Here is a 16,350-nt window from a genome sequence, read left to right on the forward strand (position 1 = left end):
GGAAATGACTCATTCTAGGTCAAGGGCAGAAATTGCATAAGGTTGTTTTGGAAAGTCTTGCGCTAAAAAGCAGTGAAGCTGGGTCATGTCAAAAAGATAGAGGGGCCATAGGGCTAACTTGAAGAAGCTTCCCCTGACTACAAGTGGGGCCATGAGAGTGTCAGTAAGAATAATAATTGCAATGGATTGAAGTACATCAAATATGTATAAGTCCCTGTGTCCAGAATTTAAAAAACAAAATGCATTCATCACCTTTGAAGGGATGCTATGAAACCAATTTATGATTTTGAAAACTGGTGAATAAAGGGAAAACATCAAGCATTTACCCTATATGAACTGTGCCTCCAGGTAATGAAATAATTGATGAGGGAGGTTTCTCTTTAGAAAAAGTAGTAAGTGAACAGGAATGATTGATTTCGAATGTCACCATTCAGAACCTCATTCAGAATGAGTCTGGGTGAAGATCACCAATAGATGCTAATAGTACAGAAAGAGCCACAAGATGTGTATCCTGATTAAAGTACACACCATTACCAATGAGGGAGTCTTGCAAAGGAAAAATAAAATTGAATCTGAACCTGATTGAGCTCCTACCTCAAGATACCAATTTTATAGGAAATAAATGGACAGTGGACATGTAAAATGATGCTCCAGTGAAGCAATCAGCAAAATCCAGACGATTCCCCCCGTAACACATCTGAATGGGCTTTCTTAACTTCCCCCACCAAGGCACCCTCAATGTCCTACCTCAACAGTCACACCATGAACCTTGTCACCATCCCAGACTTACCTACCTGGAAAATGACTCATTGAAACATTTTACTCTCTGCTCTCTGATTACAACTTTCAATGCTTCCCATCCTTGGTTCAGCCGTTTCCCCTACAACTATTTTCTGATGCTGACTTCCATTCTTCTATCTTAAAAATGTATTTATGTATTATTTTAGAGAGAGAGCGCATGAGCGGGAGTGGCAGGGGGAGAGAGAATCTGAAGCAGCTCCCCACTGAGCATGGAGCCAGATGCGGGGATCAATCTCACGACCCTGAGATCACGACCTGAGCTGAAATCATGAGACCGGTGCTCCACCCAGGCGTCCCCCATTCTTCTCTTTACTAGACACATTGTGTTGCATCTGCAACGACACCTCCGACTTTCCACTAAAAAAAGAAGCCAGTAGATGGGACTCGCTCAGCGCTCTGCTACCAAAACTACAAACCTATAACCCTGTCCCCAGCCTCTCTTTTCTTCCTCTTGTTACTGAAGAAGTGTCCCTACATTTATGCACAATTACTTCTCTGACCTGTGTTTTGGATGCCCACCTCCAACTTTTGGAACCTTATCACATAGGTTATGCCGTCTCATTTCTCAACTCTTCAATCTCTGTATCTATCACGTAAGTATTATTTTAAATAATTTTATTGAGGCACAATTGACATGCAATACACTTCACATAAATTGCGTAATTTGACAAGTTTGACATATGTATATACATGGAAAACCATTATCACAATCAAGATAGTAACCATACCCACCACCAAGAAGATTTCCACATGCCCCTTGCTAATCTCCGCCCGCCCCACTTCCCCAGGCAACCACTGACCTGCCTCTGTCACTGGAGATTAGTTAGTATCTTCTGAAGATTTAGATAGATGGTATCATCTCATATCAACTCATATTGATGGTATCAACTCCTATGCTTTTGTCTGGCTTTCATTCAGCATACTTGGTTTTTTCTTTTTTTTAAGATTTTATTTATTGATTTGACACAGAGAGAGCAAGAGAGCATAAGCAGGGGGAGCAGCAGAAGGAGAGGGAGAAGAGGCTCCCCGCTGAGCGGGGAGCCTGATGCGGGACTCAATGCCAGGACCCTGGGATCATGACCTGAGCCGAAGGCAAACGCTTAACTGAGGTGCCCCTCGTTTTAGATTTTTACCTTTAGATTTATGATCCATTGTAGGTAAATTTTTGTGTAAAATGTGAAGAATGGATCAAAGTTCTTTGTCATTTCTTTAATCTTTCTCTCTCTTTGCATATGGATAGCCAATATTTTCATAGCCATATTGAAAAAATTGTAAGTGAGAGACATTTCTGCTTTATATTTTTTTGTCAAAAAACAGTTTTCTGTATGTCTAGACTCACTCACATACGTCTGAACACACTATTCTGTTCATTGATCTATTTTCTATCTTTATACCAATACCAGACTATATTAACTACTACAGCTTTATAATAAGTCTGGAAATCAGCTAGCATTCACCCTACAAGTTTTTTCTTCTTTTGCAAAATTCATTTCGCTGTTTTAGGTCCTTTGCATTTCCATATGAATGTTAGAATCACCTTGTTAACTTCTACAGAAAAACTTGCTGAGATTTTTTTTTTTTTTTTTTTGCTGAAATTTTGATCGGAAATTCATTTAATTTGGATAGATTAGACAATTTAACAATATGTAATCTCCCCACCCATGAGTAAGCCATAAGTCTCCATTTACTTAGGTCTTCTTTAATTTCTTTCAACATAGTTTTGTCATTTTTGGTGTGCAAGTCTGTCCTATTGTTAGGCAGATTTATCCCTAAGTATTTTATAATCTGATACTATTGTAAATAGTCAGCTTTCTGCCAAACACTCAAGGAAACAGTCTTCAGCTTTCCAGGATTCTCCCTGTGGGCCGTGTTCTCCCTTTTGGTACTCTGGCCTACAAATTCTAGTTGCCTTGGTATCCCCGAACCCTCAGCTTTGTCTGTTCAAAGGGAGACAGGGGTCCACCAGATGTTGCCTGAATTCCTCTTCCATGAACCACAGCCTGGAAACTCTCTCAAGGCAGTAAACTGAGGCAATCTTAAGACTTTGCTCATTTATTTCCCATCTCTCGGGGCAATCTCTCCCCTTGTTTCCTATCATTTGTTTCATATATTTTATCTGGTGGCTGTTGTTTCAGGCAGAGGGTCAATATGGCCACTTTGACTCCATCTTGGGCAGAAGCAGAAATCTATCTCATACATATTTAAATCTCGACTCTCCCATTTTAAGAAACAAGCAACATTTAAAAATATCTTTATGAGGGGGTGGAGCAAGATGGCAGAGGAGTAGGAGACCTGGATTTCGTCTGGTCTCAGGAATTCAGCTGGATAGGGATCAAACCATTCTGAACACCTACAAACTCAACAGGAAATCGAAGAAAAGAATAGCAGCAACTCTCTGAACAGAAAAGCAACCACTTTCTGGAAGGTAGGACGTGCAGAGAAGTGAATCTGAGGTGATATTCGGGAAGATAGACAGCGGCGGGGGGCCTCCGTCAGCCACTTCTGGCAAGTGATAGAGCAGCTGAGCACAAAATCGGAACTTTTAGAAGTCGGCTCCACTGAGGGAGGACACTCTGGTGGCTAAGCGGGGGGTGGAACCCCCGTGGGACAGTGTGGTCTCAGGAACCTCGGGGTCACAGAAAGACCAGGGGTGCCTGAGTGCGGCAGAGCTCCCAGGGATCGGAGCGGGGAAGCCGGCTGCAGAGACAGAGCCAAGGAGCGGGCTCTCAGCTCGGGGTGGCCATAAACCGTGATCCGTGGCACAGTTGGGCCACTGCTCCTCCAGCAGGACCCAACAAGCGGCAGATTTGGGGAGACTCCCCTTCCTCCCCCTGGAGGAGAGGTGTGGGAGCGCACTGCAGGGATCTGCTGGGTTTGGAGACTCCACACAGGGTCGGGTGCCAGAGATAGAAACGCTTGGTCACAGGCCAGGTGAGCACGGAGTGCGGCCGGAGACCGGGGAGCCGGGAGTGACTGACGGCTTTTCTCTGGGGGCTCACTGAGGAGCAGGGCCCCGAGTTCTCGGATCCTCCAAGGCAGAGATTGGCAGGCCGCCATTTTCACTCTCCGCCTCCAAAGCTGTACGGAAAGCTTGCAGGGAACAACAGCTCCCCAGAGCAAACCCGAGCAGATTACTTAGCCCGGGACCGGGCAAGGGTGGGGCAATTCTGCCTCTGGCAAAGACATTTGGGAACCACGGCAACAGGCCCCTCCCCCAGAAGATCAGCAAGAACAGCCAGCCAAGACCAAGTTTACGGATCAATGAGAACGGCAGAACTCCAGCACTAGGGGAATAATGCACATAGAATCCATGGCTTTTTTACCATGATTCTTTAGTCTTTCAAAGTTAATTTTTTTAACTTTTTTTTTTTTGAATTTTTCTTTTTCCCTTTTTCAACCAACATCTTATCAATCCCTTTTTTAAAAAACATTTTTATTTTTCACTTTTAGAGTCATATTCTATCCCTTCATAGTAATTACCCTTATTTTTGGCATATATATATAAGTTGTTCTCTCTTTAAAATTTTGAGATACAGTTTCTTCTAACAGATCAAAATATACCCTAAATCTCTGGTGTATGGCTTTGGTCTAGTCTCCTGCCCGATCACATTCTCTCCCTTTTTTTCTTCTTCTTCTTTTTTTAAATCCTTTTCTTTCTTTTTTCAAATAACTTATCAATCCCTTTTATAAAATTTTTTATAATTTTCATCCTTACAGACATATTCCATCCCTTCATCATATCAACTCTTATTTTGTACATATATAAGTTTTTCTTTCTTTAAAATTTTGGGAGGCACTTTCTTCTAACAGACCAAAATACACCCAAAATCTAGTGTCTGGCACTGATCTATGCACCAGCCTGATCATATTTGATCATATTCTGGTTTTTTTGTATTGTTCTGTTTTTGTTTGTTTTTATGTTTTTCTTTTTCTTTTTCTTTTTTTCTTTTTTCTTTCTTTCCCTTTCTTTTCCCCCGGCTTCAGGTCTTTTCTGATTTGTTTAGAGTATATTTTCTGGGTACATTGTTACCCTGTTAGCATTTTGTTCTCTCATTCATCTATTCTCCTCTGGACAAAATGACAAGATGGAAAAAATCACCTCAACAAAAAGAACAAGAGGTAGTACTGACTGCCAGGGACCTACTCAATACGGACATTAGTACAATGTCAGACCTAGAGTTCAGAATCATGATTTTAAAGATACTAGCTGGGCTTGAAAAAAGCATGGAAGTTATTAGAGAAACCCTTTCTGGAGAAATAAAAGAACAAAAATCTAACCAAGTCAAAATCAAAAAGGCTATTAATGAGGTACAATAAAAAATGGGGGCACTAACTGCTAGGATAAATGAGGCAGAAGAGAGAATCAGTGATATAGAAGACCAAATGATGGAAAATAAAGAAGCTGAGAAAAAGAGAGATAAACAACTACTGGATCACGATGGCAGAATTCGAGAGATAAGCGATACCATAAGATGAAACAACATTAGAATAATTGGAGACCCAGAAGAAGAAGAAAGAGAGAGAGGGGCAGAAGGTATATTGGAGCAAATTATAGCAGAGAACTTCCCTAATCTGGGGAAGGAAACAGGCATCAAAATCCAGGAGGCACAGAGAACCCCTCTCAAAATCAATAAAAATAGGTCAACACCCTGACATCTAATAGTAAAACTTACAAGTCTCAGAGACAAAGAGAAAATCCTGAAAGCAGCTCGGGAGAAGAGATCTGTAACCTACAATGGTAGAAACATTAGATTGGCAACAGACCTATCCACAGAGACCACAGGCCAGAAAGGACTGGCATGATAGATTCAGAGCACTAAATGAGAAAAATATGCAGCCAAGAATACTATATCCAGCTAGGCTGTCATTGAAAATAGAAGGAGAGATAAAAGGCTTCCAGGACAAACAAAAACTAAAGGAATTTGCAAACACGAAACCAGCCCTACAAGAAATATTGAGAGGGGGCCTCTAAGCAAAGAGAGAGCCTAAAAGCAACATAGACCAGAAAGGAACATGGACAATATACAGTAACAGTCACCTTACAGGCAATACAATGGCACTAAATTCATATCTTTCAATAGTTACCCTGAATGTACATGGGCTAAATGCCCCAGTCAAAAAACACAGGCTATCAGATTGGATTAAAAAACAAGACCCATCAATATGCTGTCTGCAAGAGACTCATTTTAGACCCAAAGACACCCCCAGATTGAAAGCGAGGGGTGGAAAACCATTTACCATGCTAAGGGACACCAAAAGAAAGCTGGGGTGGCAATCCTTATATCAGACAAAATATATTTTAAACCAAAGACTGTAATAAGAGATGAGGAAGGACACTATATCCTACTTAAAGGGTCTATCCAACAAGAAGATCTAACAATTGTAAATATCTATGCCCCTAACATGGGAGCAGCCAATTATATAAAGCAATTAATAACAAAGGCCAAGAAACACATTGACAACAATACAATAATAGTGGGGGACTTTAATACCCCCCTCACTGAAATGGACAGATCATCTAAGCAAAAGATCAACAAGGAAATAAAGACTTTAAAACACTGGAACAAATGGATTTCACAGACATATTCAGAATATTCTATCCCAAAGCAATGGAATACACATTCTTCTCTAGTGCCCATGGAACATTCTCCAGAATAGATCACATCCTAGGTCACAAATCAGGTCTCAAACGGTACCAAAAGATTGGTATCATTCCCTGCCTATTTTCAGACCACAATGCTTTGAAACTAGAACTCAATCACAAGAGGAAAGTCAGAAAGAACTCAAATACATGGAGGCTAAAGAGCATCCTACTAAAGAATGAATGGGTCAACCAGGAAATTAAAGAAGAATTAAAAAATTCATGGAAACCAATGAAAATGAAAACACAACTATTCAAAATCTTTGGGATGCAGCAAAGGCAGTCCTAAGAGGAAAGTATATAGCAATACAAGCCTTTCTCAAGAAACAAGAAAGTTCTCAAATACACAATCTAACCCTACACCTAAAGGAGCTAGAGAAAGTTCTCAAATACACAATCTAACCCTACACCTAAAGGAGCTAGAGAAAGTTCTCAAATACACAATCTAACCCTACACCTAAAGGAGCTGGAGAAAGTTCTCAAATACACAATCTAACCCTACACCTAAAGGAGCTAGAGAAAAAACAGCAAATAAAGCCTAAACCCAGCAGGAGAAGAGAAATAATAAAGATCAGAGCAGAAATCAATGAACTAGAAACCAAAAGAACAGTAGAACAGATCAACAAAACTAGGAGCTGGTTCTTTGAAAGAATTAACAAGATTGATAAACCCCTGGCCAGACTTATCAAAAAGAAAAGAGAAATGACCCAAATCAACAAAATCATGAATGAAAGAGGAGAGATCACAACCAACACCAAAGAAATACAAACAATAATAAGAACATATTATGAGCAACTCTATGCCAGCAAATTAGATAACCTGGAAGAAATGGATGCATTTCTAGAGATGTATCAACTACCAAAACTGAACCAGGAAGAAATAGAAAACCTGAACAGACCTATGATCACTAAGGAAATTGAAGCAGTCATCAAAAATCTCCCAACAAACAAAAGCCCAGGGCCAGATGGCTTCCCAGGGGAATTCTACCAAACATTTAAAGAAGAATTAATCCCTATTATTCTGAAACTGTTTCAAAAAATAGAAATGGAAGGAAAACTTCCAAACTCGTTTTGTGAGGCCACCATTACCTTGATCCCAAAACCAGACAAAGACCCCATCAAAAAGGAGAATTACAGACCAGTATCATTGATGAACATGGATGCAAAAATTCTCACCAAAATACTAGCCAATAGGATCCAACAGTACATTAAAAGGATTATTCACCACGACCAAGTGGATTTATCCCTGGGCTGCAAGGTTGGTTCAACATCCGCAAATCAATCAACGTGATACAGTACATTAACAAAAGAACAAGAACCATATGATCCTCTCAATAGATGCAGAAAAAGCATTGACAAAGTACAGCATCCTTTCTTGATCAAAACTCTTCAGAGTATAGGCATAGAGGGTATATACCTCAATATCATAAAAGCCATCTATTAGAAACCCACAGCGAATATCATTCTCAATGGGGAAAAACTGAGAGCTTTCCCCCTAAGGTCAGGAATACGGCAAGGATGTCCACTATCACCACTGCTATTCAACATAGTATTAGAAGTCCTAGCCAGAGCAATCAGACAATAAAAAGAAATAAAAGGCATCCAAATTGGCAAAGAAGAAGTCAAACTCTCACTCTTTGCAGATGATATGATACTTTATATGGAAAACCCAAAAGACTCCACCCCAAAACTGCTAGAACTCATAGAGGAATTCAGTAAAGTGGCAGGATATAAAATCAATGCACAGAAGTCAGTGACATTCCTATACACCAACAACAAGACAGAAGAAAGAGAAATTAAGGAGTCGATCCCATTTACAACTGCACCCAAAACTATAAGATACCTAGGAATAAATCTAACCAAAGAGGCAAAGGATCTGTACTCAGAAAACTATAAAATACTCATGAAAGAAATTGAGGAAGACACAAAGAAATGGAAAAACGTTCCATGCTCATGGATTGGAAGAACAAATATTGTGAAGATGTCAATGCTACCTAGAGCAATCTACACATTCAATGCAATCCCCATCAAATACCATCCACTTTTTTCAAAGAAATGGAACAAATCATCCTAAAATTTGTATGGAACCAGAAAAGACCCCGAATAGCCAGAGGAATGTTAAAAAAGAAAAGCAAAGCTGGCGGCATCACAATTCCGGACTTCCAGCTCTATTACAAAGCTGTCATCATCAAGACAGTATGGTACAGGCACAAAAACAGACACATAGATCAATGGAACAGAATAGAGAGCCCAGAAATGGATCCTCAACTCTATGGTCAACTAATCTTGGACAAAGCAGGAAAGAATGTCCAATGGAACAAAGACAGTCTCTTCAACAAATGGTGTTGGGAAAATTGGACAGCCAGATGCAGAAGAATGAAACTGGACCATTTCCTTACACCACACACAAAAATAGACTCCGAATGGTTGAAAGACCTAAATGTGAGACAGGAGTCCATCAAAATCCTAAAGGAGAACACAGGCAGCAACCTCTTTGACCTCAGCCGCAGCAACTTCTTCCTAGAAACATCTCCAAAGGCAAGGGATGCAAAGGCAAAAATGAACTATTGGGACTTCATCAAGATAAAAAGCTTTTGCACAGCAAAGGAAACAGATCAACAAAACCAAAAGACAACCGACAGAATGGGAGAAGATATTTGCAAATGACATATCAGATAAAGGGCAAGTATCCAAAATCTATAAAGAACTTATCAAACTCAACACCCAAAGAACAAAGAATCCAATCAAGAAATGGGCAGAAGACATGAACAGACATTTTTCCAAAGAAGACATCCAAATGGCCAACAGACACATGAAAAAGTGCTCAATATCACTCGGCATCAGGGAAATCCAAATCAAAACCTCAATGAGATACCACCTCACACCACCCAGAATGGCTAAAATTAACAAGTCAGGAAACGACAGATGTTGGCAGGGATGCGGAGAAAGGGGAACCCTCCTACACTGTTGGTGGGAATGCAAGCTGGTTTAGCCACTCTGGAAAACAGTATGGAGGTTCCTCAAAAAGTTGAAAATAGAGCTGGCCTATGACCCAGCAATTGCGCTACTGGGTATTTACCCCAAAGATACAAATGGAGGGATCCGAAGGGTTACGTGCACCCCAATGTTTATAGCAGCAATGTCCACAATAGCCAAACTGTGGAAAGAGCCAAGATGTCCATTGACAGATGAATGGATAAAGAAGAGGTGGTATATATATACAATGGAATATTATGCAGCCATCAAAAGAAATGAGATCCTGTCATTTGCAACGACGTGGATGGAACTGGAGGGTGTTATGCTGAGCGAAATAAGTCAGTCAGAGAAAGACATGTATCATATGACCTCACTGATATGAGGAATTCTTAATCTCAGGAAACAAACTGAGGGTTGCTGGAGTTGGGGGGGGATGTGGGAGGGATGGGGTGGCTCGGTGATAGACATTGGGGAGGGTATGTGCTATGGTGAGCACTGTGAATTGTGCAAGACTGTTGAATCACAGATCTGTACCTCTGAAACAAATAATGCAACAAATATGTTAAGAAAAAAAAAAAAGAAGAAGATAGCAGGAGGGGAAGAATGAAGGGGGGGAAATCGGAGGAGGAGATGAACCATGAGAGAAGATGGACTCTGAAAAACAAGCTGAGGGTTCTAGAGGGGAGAGGGGTGGGTTAGCCTGGTGCTGGGTATTAAAGAGGGCACGTTCTGCATGGAGCACTGGGTGTTATGCACAAACAATGGATCATGGAACACTGCATCAAAAACTAATGATGTAATGTATGGTGATTAACATAACAATAAAAAATTTAAAAATATATATATATCTTTATGTTCAGCTATTGACCTTTTTCTTCCTCCAGCCACGTTCCTGGAAGTTGTCTGTATTCCATTTCTTTGCTCCGTTGACTCCAATCTAGCTTCTGCTCTCCCTTCACTGAAGTGGGTTTTTTGGTTTTGTTTTGTTTTTAAGTTTATTTAAGTAATCTCTACATCCAACATGGGACTCGAACTCTGAAACCCGAGATTAGGAGCAGCACGCTTTTCCCACTGAGCCAGCCAGGTGCCCTGAAGCACTTTTTAAATTAAGAAGAGCTAAGATTTTTATGTCTCTAAAACTGGTGGACAATTCTCCACCTTCATCTTACTTGGCCTTTCCACCTGTTTGACCATTCCCTCATTCTTGGATCCTCTCTGTCTGGATTTGATGACACCATGCTCTTCCACTGTCTTTTGACACCTTTCATGGGTTCCTTTGTAGGCTCATCCTCATCTATCAAGGCCAGTAAATTCTTGGCATCTCTCTAGGTTTTACATAGACCCCTTATTTTCTCTATAATCTATATTGCCTCCCTGGTCCTTAAAGAAGACTTTGGCTGTCTCTGTTTGGTCCTTAAACTTTGTAGTTGGGTTCTTCTTTCCAGCTAGTCTCTTGGCTCAGGGGGAAGACCCTGCAGGCAAAGCATCCCGAGATGGGAACTGAAACTACCCCCATCAAGCAATTAAGGATGGCCCTGAGCCAGCAAGACACGATACTCTGTGTGACTGACCCCAAGACAATGATTGACTTGACCTTTCCTGCCCACCTGCGCGGACCCACCCACCTTTGCCCCCCATTTTCTTTACATAAACCAGGAAGTATTTTAGGCACTTTGGGGACAGTCTTTGAGATGCTAATCAGCTGTCTTTCCCTGTGTTGGCCTCACTGAAATAAATCCCGTTGATTCCCCACCACTCCTCTCTCTGCCTGTGGATTTTGTCAGCAGTGAGTGGCCGAACCTGCTCTGTCTGGGACGCCCGGAACCAGGTGCGCTTGTTCCCCCGTGCATGGCTACAGTCCATCTCGTCAAAATCCACAACTTCAAATATAATTTAGTTGCCTACGCATCATCTACACTTAGCTGCTGAAAAATGCCTCGTAAACTCAACATATTAAAATTGAACTCATGATATCCTCCCAATCTTGGTCTTCCTTCCTCCTTAAAAAAAAAAAAAAGACAGCAAAGGTAGATTATGCTGTGTCCCTGTGCGTGGCATTATCATCCATCTAGTTAGACAGGTCAGAAACCCAGAGAGCATTCTTGACCCTTTCTACCCCCTCATGTTCCTTATTTCATATATTATCTCTATCCTAGCACTTTCTGGCAAACTACCGTTTCCTATTAGCTAATTGTTCTGATCCATTACTGCAGAGGTTAATGTTGCTGTCTCTCCCAGGGGGTGTTTGATTCGATGTGGTTTAAAAATAATATAACAACAATATAATAAGATATTTTGAGGGAAAGAAAGAAACCGCATTTATAAAATTTTTATTATAGTATATCGTTATAATTATTATTTTTCTTATTTATTGTTGTTTAATCTCTACTGTACTTAATCTGTAAATTGAATTTTACCATAGGTATGTATGTATAAGAAAAAATATAGTATAAGCAGGGTTTGGCACTATCCGTGGTTTCAGGAATCCACTGGAGGTCTTGAAATACATCCCCTGCAGAATGGGGGGGAGCTGCTGTACAGAACTCAAATTTTATATAATCCTGGGACAGAGGGTAAGGGAAGGAGATAAGCAGGAGGCAAAGAATCCCTTTTATTCAAGGAAGGAAGAAGTTGTGACATCACTTCCTGTACAGCCTTGGTACCTCATTCACGCTTGTGGACGGTTTGAGGGCCAAGGGATTTTTTTGAGCTGGAACGGTGAAAGATTCTTTAGTATGGTTTTGTGGCTTCTTTGGTAATATAATAGCCTTAAGAGTTTTCTGGGCTTCCATTCTGTGTGCTTCTAGTCAGTGCTCTGTGCCAGGACTATACCTAAAATTTCTTCCCCAAGCATTTCTCAGCCTTGCTTAGTTACTTTGCTTCCTCAACAAGTTTATTTGTTCCTTTGAAGCTAGCTGTGCTAATCGGCTTGGGTGAGGAGGCCACAACCCTTAATCTCATCTTTAATCAAGGTCAATTTCTTTCCTGAGCTTATCTCTTTCTTAGAATATTTATTGAAGGCAGCCCCTAGTAACCAACACACACTAACACTTGGGTTCTTTCCGGCCATCGCCCCTGGAGCTGTACGCTCGGTACCCCCAGGGCTGCCTTCTGAGTTCACACAGGCAAATTTGTACCAAAGATTTTGCCATTGTATATACCTTTCCTAGTCCTCATTACCAGTTCTCTTGTCATCACACTGCTAAGCCAATGTCATATATCATCGTGGTTTTTTGAGATTTCAGGGCTCTATTTCAAGGTACAAAGTTTTGTGCAAATCAAGGTATGCTAGTTGCTTTATAAGACAGCCCCCTAATTTCTATCACATAGCACAGTGTAATTCACTGGTTCCTGCAGAGGTCCAACGTGAATATTCCTAGTCCCGTGTTTCTCCTGCATGGCTTTCCTCCAAACTTAGCATCAGGGACCTCATTCTAGGGGCTCGGCCATCTCTCTCTCTCTCTCTCTCGATTTTTCTCGTGGTTTTATTGTCTTATTCAAATAGATTAAAAAAATTTTTTTTCATCATAAGTGTAGTCTTTAATCCCCATCACCTATTTCACCCATTCCCCACCCACCTCCCCTCTGGTAGCCATCAGTTTGTTCTCTAAGTTAAGAGTCTGTTTCTCGGTTTGTCTTTTTTTCCTTTGCTCCTTTGTTTTGTTTCTTAAATTCCACATGAGTGAGATCATACGATGTTTGTCTTTCTCTGACTTATTTCATTTAGCGTTATACTCACTATCTCCATCCATGTCATTGTAAATGGCAAGATTTCATTCTTTTTTATGGCTGAGTAATATTCCATTGTATATATACATACCACATCTTCTTTATACGTTTGTCTATCATTGGCCACTTGGGCTGCTTCTACAGTTTGGCTATTGTAAATAATGTTGCAATAAACAGATGCAACTGTGCATGTATCCCTTTGAATTAGTGTTTTTATATTTTTTGGGTAAATACCCAGTAGTGCGATTACAGAATCATAGGGCAGTTCTATTTTTAACTTTTTGAGAAATCTTCACACCTTTTCCCAGAGTGGCTGCACCAGTTTGCATTATCCCCAACAGTACAGGAGGGTTCCTTTTTTCCCAGATCCTCGCCAACACCTGTTGTTTCTTGTGTTGTTGATTATAGCCATTCTGACAGGCGTGAGGTGATATCTCATCGTAGGTTTGATTTGCATTTCCCTGGTGATTAGTGATGTTGAGCATCTTTCCATGTGTCTGTTGGCCCTCTGGATGTCTTATTTGGAGAACTGTCTGCTCATGTCTCTTGGGCCCCTGCCATCTCTTAATGCCTCTCTGAATACTCTGCATCCAGCTGGTAGATGAGCGGCAGGGAACACAGTAGAGGTTTCACTGGCCCAGGCCCAGAGGTGGGATACATGCTTCTGCCAAGCATAGCTGGAACTTAGTCACATGCTGCATCTCACTGAAGGAAACCCAGGAGATATAGTCTTTCTGTGTTCCTAGGAAGAAGAGGAGATGGGTTTGCTGAGCAGGTAGCCAGAATCTGCCAAATCAAGAACAATTTTCATACTTATTACAAATATCTGAAAATGAGAGCACATTGTCACTGAAAGTTCTTGGTGGCAGATAATGATCTATCCAATAGAGCAGAGGCAATTATGTGTTGGGAGCAAGTTGGACTAGATGATCTTGGAGGTCTCTACCAGCTTCATGATCAGAGAAGACTAAAAGTCAACTAATAGCCACAGCAACAAAAGATAATTAATATGTTCACAAATCATGGTCCCATTTGCCCTTCTGTTCTTAAGGCCAATTAGCTGTTTACATAAGGTTCTTACTGTGATTAGAGGTGATAACAAATGTCTAATGATCCTGGCTAGATCTGTGAATTTCAGACATACTTGAGGAAATGTGAGTGCACTTTGGTTTATTATTATCTATTATCAGGCCAAAATATTTACTTATATAATTGCCTCTGGGAACGAAAACATAAACCAAAGCACAGTGAATACATTTACTAATTACCAGCCTCTGTTGAACCCTTAGCCATGGCGTTAACACCACCCCATGAGTGAGAGCTGCCTTTGACCTATAATCACAAAATGTTAGGGGGCCACATAAAAACATTATCTTTCACCACCCAAGAATTCAGGGGGCTGTTTTCTTTAAAGAGAGGCTTTATTGTTACAGTTCCTACCCTGAATTCTCTTTTAGCTAACTACCTTTGTCATATGACCACTCAGCCATTACAAGCACAGGAAAATACTGCAAATGCAGGAAGTTCCTAAAAGGAATGGAAAGAGTTACTACCATTTTTATAGTGTTTTACACCACATATTTTTTCTATATATACTTAATATTTAGATATACATAATATCTATTTACATTATAAAGCACACTCATTTTTTCTGTCATCAAATGGATAGTTTTTAGTTGTATTAAGAGTGCATAAGGCGGGGTGCCTGGGTGGCTCAGTTGGTTAAGCAACTGCCTTCGGCTCAGGTCATGATCCTGGAGTCCCGGGATGGAGTCCCACATCGGGCTCCCTGCTCGGCGGGGAATCTGCTTCTCCCTCTGATCCTCCCCCTCTCATGCTTTCTGTCTCCCATTCTCTCTCAGGTAAATAAATAAAAAAATCTTAAAAAAAAAAAAAAAAAGAGTGCATAAGGCACCAGAACTTAACATGAGTAAGATACAGTTCTTTTCTCCAGGAGCTCTTAGTCTGGTAGAGGGATATAAGCATGGAGGAAGATGTGTTGGAAATCTCTACAAAGTACAATAGGACATAAAACATGAAGTGATTATTTCCAACTATGACATCGGGAGGCTGAGAACAGAGAAGTTTCACAGAAAGGGTAATGGCTGAGCCGGATCACTCCTCTTACCTAATGACAACATCCCAGGCAGACAGATATTATTCCCATCATTCAGATGAAGAGACTGAGGCTCTGTGTAGCCATGTGACTTGTCCAAGCAGAGTTGGGAGTCGAATCCAGGCCCCCTGCCCTTTCTGCTCCATTACACTTCTACAAACTATACACAGGTTGCTAAATTTTAGAGACACAGCAAAGTTACAGAGCCCGATTTTAAAGCTCAGCTGATAACACCGATATTTGCCTCTATTTCCCTCCTTATTGGGTTAAGTTCTGTTTTGGGACAAGGCTACTGAAGTTCTGTCTTGAGGAGACAAAGTTCTTTTCGGCTGGTAGTTCTCATTGCAGGCTGCCCCCTCACCATCTCATCTGTCCCCTCCCCTCCCTTGGGTTCCCACTCATGGGAACTGCATTCCACCCTCCCTGTGAAGTCCTCCCCTGTGGCCTTGGCCCCAGGGAGTCAGCTCATGTTCCGACCTTGACACGGACTTGAATTGTTCTTCAGTTGATGACTCTTATCCTGTGCCCCCCACACCTCTGAGGCTGCAGGCCCCTCAGGCAGGGACCATCCTCCAGTGTCCCCAACCCCCCAGTATCTGGGCTAGGGCTGAGCCCCTGCTCAGATTGCACCAACTAATGCTGCTGGGCTGATGGCTTTATTCAGGAGACATAAAAAGCAATGTGCTTTTCTCCTGATGTTTTATAATATCCTTATTGAGCAAAATATGAAGTTGGCAGCCTACACTGAGTCCTTCAATTGCATTTGTGTGTGCATGCACACATGTGTCTGTAAATCTTGTTGTTCTGTGAAATCCAAAAGTTTAGGATCCATAGCCCTAGTGGGTGGTTCCTAAATCTGGGGGATGTAAAAATGGTTTGGGACAATAAAAAATAGATTCCTGGGCTTTGTCCCAGAACTAAGGAGCTAGAAAATGAGGGCCTTGGGGAATCCATGTTTTTAAAAAAGGACCTGCAGATTATTCTGATGGTGGGTGGCATTCAAATCAAACAATTGAGAGGGTTTGGGCAGATGATGATGGAGGGAGAGGGGTAGGAAACAGCCTTCAGAGCAAGAAAAGTGTGAGCAA

The sequence above is a fragment of the Mirounga leonina genome, unplaced genomic scaffold, assembly GCF_011800145.1.
Source record: "Mirounga leonina isolate KUSES-001 unplaced genomic scaffold, KU_Mleo_1.0 Mir_153, whole genome shotgun sequence".
Classification (NCBI taxonomy): Eukaryota; Metazoa; Chordata; class Mammalia; order Carnivora; family Phocidae; genus Mirounga; species Mirounga leonina.